Source organism: Pteropus medius, unplaced genomic scaffold (assembly GCF_902729225.1).
Source record: "Pteropus medius unplaced genomic scaffold, Ma_sr-lr_union100, whole genome shotgun sequence".
In the NCBI taxonomy this organism is placed as follows: domain Eukaryota; kingdom Metazoa; phylum Chordata; class Mammalia; order Chiroptera; family Pteropodidae; genus Pteropus; species Pteropus medius.
Genome location: NW_024345861.1, coordinates 2,662,715 through 2,675,010, shown reverse-complemented (window position 1 = coordinate 2,675,010; position 12,296 = coordinate 2,662,715). Strand labels below are relative to the sequence as shown.

Below are 12,296 nucleotides of genomic sequence, written 5' to 3'. Positions count from 1 at the left end.
GCAGAGGACCTGAACAGACACTTCTCCCTACAGGATATACAAATGACCAACAAGCATATGAAAAGATGCTCAACATTGCTAGCTATTAGGGAAATGCAAATCAAAACCACAAAGAGATGCCACTTTACACCTGTTAGAATAGCTATAATCAACAGGACAAGTAAGAACAAATATTGGAGAGGATGCAGAGAGAAAGGAACCCTCTTACAGTGCTGGTGGGACTGCAAATTGGTACAGCTACTATGGAAAACAGTATGGAGGTTCCTCAAAAAACTAAGAATTGATCTACCATATGATCCAGCAATCCCACTACTGGGTATTTACCCCAAAGACTTGAACACCTATATCTAAAAAGATATTTGCACACTGATGGACATAGCAGCACTATTCACATTGGCCAGGACATGGAAGCATTCGAAGTGTCCTACAATAAATGATTGGCTAAAGAAGCTGTGTTATGTGTGTGTGTGTGTGTATATATATATATATATATATATATATATATATATATATATATATATATAGTATACATATATAGAGTAGTGGTTACCAGAGGGTAGGGGGTAGGGAGGAGGAGAGGAAGACAGGCAAGGGGGTCAAATATAAAGGGATGGGGGGAGGGTGAAGTGGGTAAGCAACAAATATAAAGGATAGGGGGAGGGTGAAGTGGGTAAAGGGGATCAAATATATGGTAGCTGAAAGAAACTGTACTTTGGGTTGTAATCACAAAATAGAATATATAGATGTCAAATTATAATGTATACCTGAAAATTATATAATTGTATTAACCAATGTTACCCCATAAACTTAATTAAAAAAATAAAAAAATAAAATGTTTCATGCATCTTATAAATCACTCTTATTATTCCAAGCCCAGCCCAAATCTCATATTAACTAAAAAAAAAAATCATAAGTACTTAACATCTCATTTTTTTAAGCCTCTGGGCTCATATTCATAACCATAACCAGAAGCATAGTTTCCATCTGGGGACTCAAAAGAGCATTGAATGCTGGAATGCAAAAGACCTTGTAGATCCTTTCATTTTGTAGATGAGAAAACCAATGCCAAGAGAATTGCTTGTCCGGGGACATTTAGCAATCGAGTGGCATGGCTGAGACTAGAACTCACATTTCCATTCACTGCATTGCAGAACTCTGTAATAAGAGTACTTTTTTTTCACTTCCTTAAGGTTCAAAGGTACAGAATCCTCCACATTTTCAGGATATTTCACTTGTGATATATCATCTTGCATTGCAGTGATTTGTTTATAAGTGTGCTTACCTCTTAGATCATATCTCCTTAAAGGTAGGAATAAAAGGCAGTGTGGTGTGCTATGCAGCACAGCCAAGAGGAAAGAGCACAGAATTTGGGAGTATGGCAATCCTGGGTTGAGTCTTGCCTCTGCTATTGTGAAGCTTTAACCCTTCATTTGTAAAATGGATATAATAATCTTCTTTCTTAACACGTTTAATTCATGTAAAATGTGCTTAGACATAGAATGTCAGTGGCTGTTTGTTCATTGAATGTGGTAGAAGTATGAAACTTTAAGACTGGAAATGACCATAGGAAATCACCTAGTTTAGCCTTCTACCCTCCTTTCTCCATTTTATAGATGAGGACCCCAAGGCTCAGAGATGTGAAGTGACTTGTTAAAAGTCATTCAACTTGTATGAATTTGCCTGCTTGTGTCTCATGATTCCCAGCCCAGTATTCTTTCCATTATACTCTTGTAGAAAATAAATATGACAATAAATATGACTCTCTTCTCTGATTTTAACACTTATTATTCTTATAAATTTGGCCCGTGCATTTGCATATTACAGCATTCCATTGGTATCTCATGTTTTTGTCTTACCTCCCCAAACAGACGACATGTTTCTTAGAGCAACATCTATTTTTCTTTATGTCACATAACATTGAATATAGTGCTAGGTATAGAGTAAGATTCCTAAAAACTTTTATTGATATAAAATTGTTTCACTGGTCTATGAGACCTAGAGAACACAACTGAATGTTCTTCAGGCTCCTGTATTCTGATGTAGCCAATGAATATCTATTAGTTTACAGAGAGGTTTTATTTCCCCCTTGGAGGTCTCAGTGAAATTTCTTTCAGGACAATGATACCTTAAAGAGGGTGCTTAAAATCATGCCCCTCCAGACATGAAAAGAGCAGCAGTGACACACTATATAGATTTGCTATCTAAATCTATGACTTGATGACACAGGGAAGGGAAGCAAAGGGCAGGAATCCAGAGTTAGAAGAAGAAAAGGAATCAATTTTAGGTCTTGGGTTCAGAACACATCCAAACGATACATAGGCCATTTATTATTCTAATCAGTAGTGTTTCTGTCAGTACAGTTGTTCAAAAGAAAGAAAGCTTCTATTCATTATTCTTGTTCAAAAGAATCACTCATTATCATCCAGATTTATTGCTTGCAGGACTTCCTCAAAATCTTTGCAACTCCCTTATTATTATGAAAAAATGACAAAAATTTTACTTCGATTTTACTTCAACAAAAAGTACAATCAGAGTATTATTATATTATACCATTTCTGCTGCAGGTAGAAATGCTTTGTATAGTTATTTTGATTATACATGTGTTTTTACTTATCTCTATTTTATTGTGTATTTTTTCCATATTTTAAATATGCAGGGGTTTTACTACTCGTCAATATTGTCTTTAAAAGCTTTCACAATATTGGATTGTTGCGCTGAGTGAAGTACATCCGGAGCTTAAGCCTTTATGAAATACAAATCATCTCAACTTCATTTTTTTTTTCACCTCAGGAAAAAGATGGAGAATATACTTGTTCTCTCCTAAATGAAGTAATTTAATCCTTTGGCTCTGTGAAAGAGATTTTCCAATACTAAACACTAATGAAAAATACATTAAGGTTCAGTGTCAGGAGCTCTAAAACACTGATTTTAAGGGTTAAGAGTCACATGCATTCATTTCCAAATGTATCTGGCAACCATACATTCCTGTGCCCAAGAGACTGATGCAAAAGAGAAGGGGGGAGTACTAGTGATTACACAAATGTGGATACCCAGACATATGTATTAAGTTTTCTGAAAGTAAATTAAGTTTTCAGATGGAAAGGTTCAATTCACATAATATATTTGGATAAGAGCAAGTTGCAGGTTTGAGGTCCTAAAATAACTTGGTTAGAAAATCTCTCCTGGTGTGTGTGTGTGTGTGTGTGTGTGGTGTGTGTGTGTGTGTGTGTGTGTGTGAGAGAGAGAGAGAGAGAGAGAGAGAGAGAGAGAGAGAGAGAGAATTCCTCCAAACTGTACATCTAAGTCCAGGGCATCTCAGGTGTAGCAGAGCTGTTAACAGAAGCATAGGCCTTCAGAAACAACATTGCCCTTGGCTCCAAAAGGTAAGCAGAACAAGAAAATTGTCATGTATAGCTTTTCTCTCTCCCTCTCTTTTATAAATAAACATTATTTTGGATCACATGTTAGAGAAATTTTTCACCGAAAGTTAGAATATCTTTTGGAAACACCATGTGGGAACTTATCAGGGTATCTGTCCATCAGGGTACTTTGCCGCTTTCACTACATTAACACACATATTCTATTAAGTTATAAGGTGTATTTGCATTTCTAAAATCCATGATGCTATGCAAAATCACACACAGGCAAAGGGCTTATGGGAAAATGGTGCTGGGACAAAAGATCTGAAGTTTGCTTATAAAAGTAGGTGTCAGAAGTGTTGCAACTTATGAACTATTGTTAAGTGGTAGAAAAGGGTTATCTGAATCCAACAGAAAGGTCTCACTCCAGATGTTGGTAGGAATGGCTTCTAACACACATTGTGAGCTAAGATAGCTGGTGGATGTTTCAGGTGTATGTGTGTATGTGTGCATTTTGTGTATTCCTATGTGGCTCATTCTGCTGTATGCAATTTTATGAATTCACTTTGTATTTTTAACAGATGGAAATTACACACATGCAAATGGGAAATTTGTTTTACATTCAAATTGTTCTCAAATATACCAATAGCATAGGAATAAATTAATGTTTTTAAATCAAGCTTTACAGCAGAATTAATAATTTTCTATAGGTATTAAAAATAAATATTGTAAATCCTCTGTCAGCCAATCGTGATGTATCCATGACCCAGACACCTCAAATAACGAATATAAGTCTCTCCCCATCTTCATCTGCTCCCTTTCCCTCCATGGACCACTGTCCTCCCTTGTCCCAGCTCTGCCACTAGGACAAGGGCCATGGTGGTCACTACACCTTACAGGAGAAGGATGATGACCTTGAGGACCTTCCTCTTCTGAGGCCACATATCACACCAACCTGACCTGCACAAAGCCCACTGGCTCTCCCTTCACACTTGCTCACACTTAAAACTCTTTGGAGAATGGATCAGAGTACCTCTAAGTTGAGTCTTGGCCAATGCGAAATAAACCAGATGAATAACATCCCCAAGACTTCCCCATCTTCATCTGACCCCTTTCCCTCATGGCCCACCATCCTCCCTTGTCCTCACCCCTGCCACGGTGGACAAGGGGTATGGTGGCTGCTCCTGAAGAGAGGTAGATGCATACTAAAACAAAATGTCAATGCATTCCATAGGATTTACACAAAACTAAGAGTCTTATAACCTAATATTCAAAATGTCTAGTATATAAATCAAAATTACTCATAATATGAATGACTAGGAAAATCTGAACTAACATGGGAAAGACAATCAATGGACACCAATGCAGGGAAACTGAGGGGTTGGGATTATCTGACAGTCTTTAAAGCAATCATGAATGCTTTTGAAACAAATGTAGATATAGAAGGTCTTGGCTCAGCAAAAAGAATATTTAAAGAAGAAACAAATGGAAATTTAGAAATTAACAATGTGACAAAATTAAAATCTCACTGGATGAGTTCAGTAGCAGAATGGAGCTGAGAAAATAGTGAACTGAAGACAGATAAATAGAAATTATTCAAACAACTCAGAGAAAAAGAGATTGAAAGAAAAATGAACAGAATTTGAAGGCCCTGTGGCAAAATACTAAAACATCTATAATTTTTATCAGAAACTCAGAAGGGGAAGTGAAAGAGTATGAAGATCAAAAATATTTTTAAGTAATAATTGCTGTAAACGTAACAAATTTTGCAAAATACATAAATCTACAGATTCGAGAAGCTCAAAAAACACCAAACAGGATAGATCCAAAGAAGTCCATGCCCAAACAAACCATAATCAAACTGCTGAAAACTAAAAAAATCTTGAAAGTAGGCAGAGAAAAAAAAAGATGCATTATTTACAGAAGAAAAATGATTCAAAATGACTGAAGAATTCTCATCAGAAATCATGGAGGCCAGTAGGAGATGTGTCAACATTTTTAAAATGCTGAAAGAAAAGAACTGAAACAAAATATCCTTCAGGAAAGAACATGTAAAAAAGATATTCACAGATGCTGAAAAACAAAAAGAATGTGTTATTAGAAGACTTACAGGAATTGTAATAGAAATTCTTCAGAAAGTAGGAAAATTATACCAGAAGGAAACTTGGAACATCCGGAATGAAGGAAGAACAGTAAAAATGGGTAAATATTTGGCCAAATATATTAGACTATTCTTCTTTTGAATCAATTAAAATATATTTGAAGATTGAAAGTAAAAATTAAAACATTGTCTGATGGGGTTTCATTATATGTGGATGTAATATATAAGATAACTATAACATAAAGAGGGGGAGACTAAAGAGACCTATATGGTGGTAAGGGTTCTATGTTTCATGTGAAATGGTAAAAATATTGAATCTCAGTAGTCTATGAAGAGTTAACTATGTATATTTTAATTCCTAGATGAATCACTTTAAAAAAATATACAAAGACATACAGTCAAAAACACAACAGGTAAACTTAAAAGGAAAACAAGAAAGCATAGAGACAGAAAACAGAGGGAAGAAACAGAAATCAAATGACAAAATGGTACACATAAATCCAAACATACTCGTAATTACCTTAAGTATAAAGGCCTAGCACACCAATTAAAAGTCAAAGATTGTAAGAATGGATTTTTTTCTTTAAACAAAAGCAATACGAAACAACTATAAGCTATGTACAGTAAACTCACTTTAAATATAATAATATAGGTATTTTAAAATAAAAAGATGGAAAAAATATACCAAATAAACACTAACAAAAAGAAATTTTGGCTAAGTGAAATAAGTCAGACACAGAAAGACAAATACTATATGATCTCACTTATATGTGGAATATAAAGAACAAAATAAATGAACAAACAAAATGAAAACAGAGTCATGGATACAGAGAACATTGTAGTGATTGCCAGATGGTAGAGGGGTTGTGGGGTGGGTTGAAAAATGCTAAGGTATGAAGAAGGACAAATTGGAAGTTATAAAAATAGTCCATAGGTAATATAGTCAATGATATTGTCATAATGATGTATAATGCCAGGTGGGTAGTAGACTAATTGGAGGATCGCTTCGTAAATTATATAAATGTCTAACCACTATGGTGTACACCTTAAACTAATATATATTAATATTGAATGTCAACTCTAATTGAAGAATAAAATTAAAAATAAATAAATAAATAAATAAATAAATAAATGGAAATATCATCATTAATATAGTAATAAGAAATAGATCTTTTTTTATTAAAAAAAATTGACAAAAGTAGACACATGCCTAGTTTTCCCCAGATCTCTGTACTTAATTAATCATTCTTTCTGTAGTGACACTACCCTCCAAAAAAATTTACCCCCGAAGTTACTATGCAGTGTATATTGCCAAAAGGGACACATATATTCCTATAAAATGGTCACAGAGAAAGAGAAAACATGTCTGCACTTCTGACCTCAGTCTGTGTTTCATTTCATTGGTCAAAGTGGAGATGGCTCCACAATATTTTCTCTGCATCTCTGGAATTAAAAAAATTCTTGTCTACAGCCATGCCACCCTGAACAAGCCCAATCCCATCTGATCTCAGAAGCTAAGCAGGGTCGGGCCTGGTTAGTACTTGGATGGGAGACCACCTAGGAAGACCAGGTACTGTAGGCATAAAAAAAAAAATAATAAGGAATTGTAAGTTGACAAGGTCCTTGCAATCTGTGAGGTCAACCAAGGGTTGCCTCGCAAAAAAAAAAAAAAAAATCCTAAAACCGAGTTTTTTTCTAATTTATTTGTTGATAAAACTTGACCTGAACTGATACAAGACTATAGTCTTTATTTATTTCATTTAGTGATTTTTCATATATTTAGCTGAGGAAATATTGATGTATTTTGTTAAGAGGTGCTGGCCCACATCCCAATCTGTATTTCACATAATATATAGTATATGCATGATATTACTTTTCTACAATCTGAAAATTTCTAGATCCTGAAACAAATGAACCCCAAAGATTTCAAATGAAGTATTATGGGCCTGTATTAGTATTTAACCACCTCTCTGAACTTTTATATGGCAACGTTAATTACGGCTTATGAAGACTTTGGTAACCAACATGAGAAAATAACATCAGGGCACCAAGGGTTATTACTATAACTACTTTTGTCAAGTCTCTCAAGCCAGTTATAAGCCCTTGGCTCCTTGGGTTCCTTTACTGGCTTGTTATCCCTTCTAGGCAGGAGAGGATATTTAAAAAGTATAAAAAAGTAGAGTTTATTATTAATATTAACTATTACTACAAATTCTAAATTTATATTACTACTTTACAGTACTTTACTTGTCACAGGAGCTTTAACAACCAGTGAGGAGGGGTTTATAAATTTGCATATTATGGTTATAATATCCATTAACTTGATAGTGCTCAGTGATAATCAAATTAGTCTTAAATGTACATGGCTATGGGCATTTCTGATATACACTTTATAATTATTGTCGGAAGATCAAAAGGTACGAATGCAAGAAAATTGATTTTCGGAAGAAAACTTGGTAAACAAGTATGTCTTATCACTTTTCTGGTTCAAATAATACTGCTTGAATATTAATACACCAACAGCCTTTAATAAAAGCATATTCATTAGTTAAGTCAACCATTAGATTGAGAACAGAAATAAAGTCTATTAAATGGCTAATGTTTAATAGATATTCATTTGTAGGTATGGGCATGTGTATCAGCAAGACAGAGACAATAACAGAAAAGAGGAAGAAGGAGAAAGAAACAAGAGCATTTGCCTGCAGAAGAATCACAGAACCTCTGAGGGAAGGCTAATAAATTATAATATTTTCCACTTTACATGGTTTCAATCTGGTTCTGGGTTACTGTGCTATGCATGGCTCCTGAGTCCTGCAATATTATGTACAGTCTTTGAGATTGAAAAGTACATCCCTTTGAGGACTTTGAATGGTCCTCTCACTAAGCCAGCAAATAAGAGAGTATACTCTATTAATTTTTATCAGTTGGGCTCATCTTAATTACAACTACTAGAAATAAAAGTCAACATTAAAGCATCTACACTCCTTTGACATTTTTGTGCTGAAACTCGTATTTGCACTTCAGTCTCTTCATAAGCTGATACTTATCTTCAAAAGATGTGCTGGTTTACCTCCAGAAAATCTAAGCTTTCTATTTTCTAGGTGTCATTAATATCTTTTATTGTTCTCCAATGTTTTGTAAAAGCATAATGAATCACATATCCACAAGGCAGCCCTCCCCCTAACCCTTTTCTTCCTGTATCTGTTATAGGGAGAATCCAACTGTGCTGTACACTGTATTGGCTTTACAGAATGCAATTAGCCAATCTTAGTCATAATAGTCAATATTCCTGCCAATAAGTGGCTGGTTTGTTAACTCAATCAACTCTCATATTGATTAAGGCAAACTAGGACTTCACAACAAAGAAAAAAAGAAATGACTGTGGTGAAATTCTGTTTTACTTAAATTATTAAAGTGAATGTTTAAACTATCTAATTTTTCTTGGCTGTGAAAATATAGGATGGATACATCTTTGCTTATATATTCAGAGTAGTTTGGCAATGTTTAAAAAAGGATGTTAACCATTCATTTTTCTAAGTAGAACAGCAAAGAGCTCTACTTTATGGTACAATTTGGAATTTTAAATGTCAAAGTCTAAATACAAATATACGGTTTTAATGAACAATTAAAATTAGTGGTTGGCCAAAGCTTTTTTCATTATGGTCTTTTTTTAAAAAAAATAAAAACACCACAGACTATATGATTTATTAGCAACTACCTTAAGTACACATACATAGACATAAAATAGCATAATTATTGCATGATTTTAATATTGAGAAATCTTCTATATGGATGCTATGGTATTGAAGGAAATTCTATTATCTATTATGTATCAAGAAACATGAAAGAGATAATTGCCCTGTTTTATCTTATGCTGACCATGATGCTATGGCTTCTATTATTAGGCAGTGAAATATATAAAAAAGGAAATGTAAAAATGTCATGATCCTTAAAAGTTCATATTTAGTTTATATTCAAATTAAAGTCATATGAAGGTATTTGAATTATTTTCTATCCTCAAGTTCATTATTTATTTGCGAGTAGATAATGGAGGATTATGAATTGATAGTGAATCACTTAATTAGCTAATAACAAATATTCTTGAATTTTATAGTTTTCATTTTCAGAGCTTCATTTTCACTAGAATATTACAAACGGTTGCCCTAAATTTGTTCAAAAAGCAATGGATGAAAATTGTTCTAATGTTATTTATGAAAATGGAGCTCAGTGTTTAAAGCATAAATCAAGAAAATATTATGACTATGTCTAAAGTTTTAAGAAAAATATTTTTCAAAGAACCATACATTATACAGTGAGGGCAAGCTATATTAAGAATAATAAAAAAACAAAAAGCAAAAGACAAAAAATCCTGACGATGAAAACAAAGCATGGAGAACTACAGAAGGCTGGTGAAGGTTTTAGCCCCTCTATCCCAAACTATTCATTTCAGATAAAGGCTGAAGAAAAGGTACTGATTATTAATACCACCATCTAATCATCATTGTTTGGCTATTTGGTGAGAAAGTTCCTCCATACCTTGTAGTCCCCTCCTCCACACACAACTTTAGAAACAAAGGAGACCCATGGACATCTAGTGAAGAGGTGTCCAGCACCTGTACTTGGGGATTAACAGGTACATAGCCCCTATCTTGGACAGTGATAAGAGATGGCACTGTTATAATAGTACTCACAAGATCCAAATGATTCTCAAATTTCACCCATGTTTTGGCCCATTGCTCTAGTTGAGCAATTATTAGCAACAGGATCCAAACATACAATGTTTGCAATCACTTGTTACCACAACAGAGGACTAAAGTTCACAGATGATTTATTTTAAAACTGTTAGAAGAGAGTGAATTCAACGTGATACCTCTAATAGTGGCACTCTTACTGAGTTGCGTTTGGATGTGCTTTCCTGGATGGGAAAAAAAGGGGTGGGGTTACTGCCAGTGCTAGGAATTGGGTGCAACTCTTATCTTACAAACCATCAAACCATTTTCATAGCTGATGTCCATATCCCCATGCCTGTAAACTGATTCTCAGTAGTCTATGAAGAGTTAACTATGTGTGTGTATATATATATATAGATAGATAGATAGATAGATAGATAGATAGATAGATATGATATATCATATATATAGATATATCTATCTATATAGATATATCTATATATATGATATCTATATATATATGATATATCTATCTATCTATCTATATATATATCTATAGATCTATATATAGAGATATCATATATATAGATATATCTATATATATGATATCATATAGATATATATATATCATATATATCATATATATCATATAGATATATCTATATATATGATATCATATAGATATATCATGATATCATATATATATATCATATATATATATATATATATATCATATATATAGATATATATATAGATATCTATATGATATCTATATATATAGATATATCTATATATATATCTATAGATCTCATATATATATATAGATCTCATATATATATAGATATATATTTATCTATCTATATGAGATCTATAGATATATATCTATACACACAGTTAACTCTTGATTAATTAAATATCAAATATAATTAATTTGATTAATCATTTGATATAGATAGATAGATAGATAGATAGATAGATATCTCATAGGGATGATGAAAGTTTGGTTATTGTTCCCCAAAATAAAGAAAATGAGAGGCATGTGGAAAAAATCTTGTTATTCTCACAGGAGTGTTTTACACATGTACATATTATTCAAATGTGTTGGGAGCCAAAGAAATTGATAATTTTGATCTTGGTGGTTGATGGTAGAACACTACTGGCAGCCATCAACTTTTCTGCCTGATATCTTTTGGGTTACTGAAGGAGTCCCCTAAGAGGTGTCAGCTGGGAAGTGACAGTTCTGTGGGAAGAAAATAATAAGTTTTATTTTTCCTCTTGCATTTAAGCTATGCATCTACTTCTTATATCAAGATCTACGTCTGAATCATCCTTATATCTTCTAATGCTTAGCCCATAATTTTATTCAATACAAATTTATAATTTTTTTATTTGCAAATTTATTTAATTTGAATGAATTAATAAATTAAAGTTGAATTCAATTAAGTTTACTTTATATACAAGAAACAATTATAGAAACTATGATGGGAGAGAGTGTTTTATGATGCCAAATATCTCATTTGATTAAATTCCTCACATTCCTACCAGCTGTTTTGGCAGCCTGTATCCGAAGTTTTCTGCCTGAAATGTTCATTGATTAATTCTCTCATTATTATAAATTTTTGTTCTCCAGTTTTTCAATATGTTATTTTAGTGAGATGATAAATAGAGTTCTTTCTTGGAGAAGCGCCAATATTAAGACCTATTACTAGGTCTGCCTTATAAACTTTGATTATACCGAGCTATGCATATTTAACTCATTTTATTTTTCCTTCAAAATCTGATTCATTCCCTCAATTACATTACTGCTTCTTTCCCTAGACTCTCTCCAATTTAACTGGGTCTTTATGGTTCCCCAAACAAAATGCAACATTCCAGATAACTTTCACCTGGAATACAAAAAGTTACCTGACAAAGTATTTTGTAATGATATCTTTTCACATATAGCCTTAAATTATGTATAGATTGCATTTGAGACTTCATTAACTAGAAGATAGCTAATGAACTCATGAGGAAGCAGCTCAATTAGGAAATATACTGATATATTGATATAGGTGAATCTGATAGTGGATCAAGCAAAATGTCCATCAAAATAATTAGTGGAATCTACTAACATAATGTTAGAGTAGCTTGCACGACTGGTGAATTCAGACAGGTTCCTTCCCATCC

General features: G+C 33.2%; 1 protein-coding gene and 1 pseudogene across 1 annotated transcript in view; one reads left to right on the top strand and one right to left on the bottom strand.

Moving 5' to 3' along the window:
• Positions 1–12,296, bottom strand: part of TENM1 (teneurin transmembrane protein 1) — a 1,050,723-nt gene that overhangs the window by 481,543 nt on the left and 556,884 nt on the right. The window lies entirely within an intron of this gene.
• Positions 6,924–7,042, top strand: LOC120612283 (uncharacterized; annotated as a pseudogene).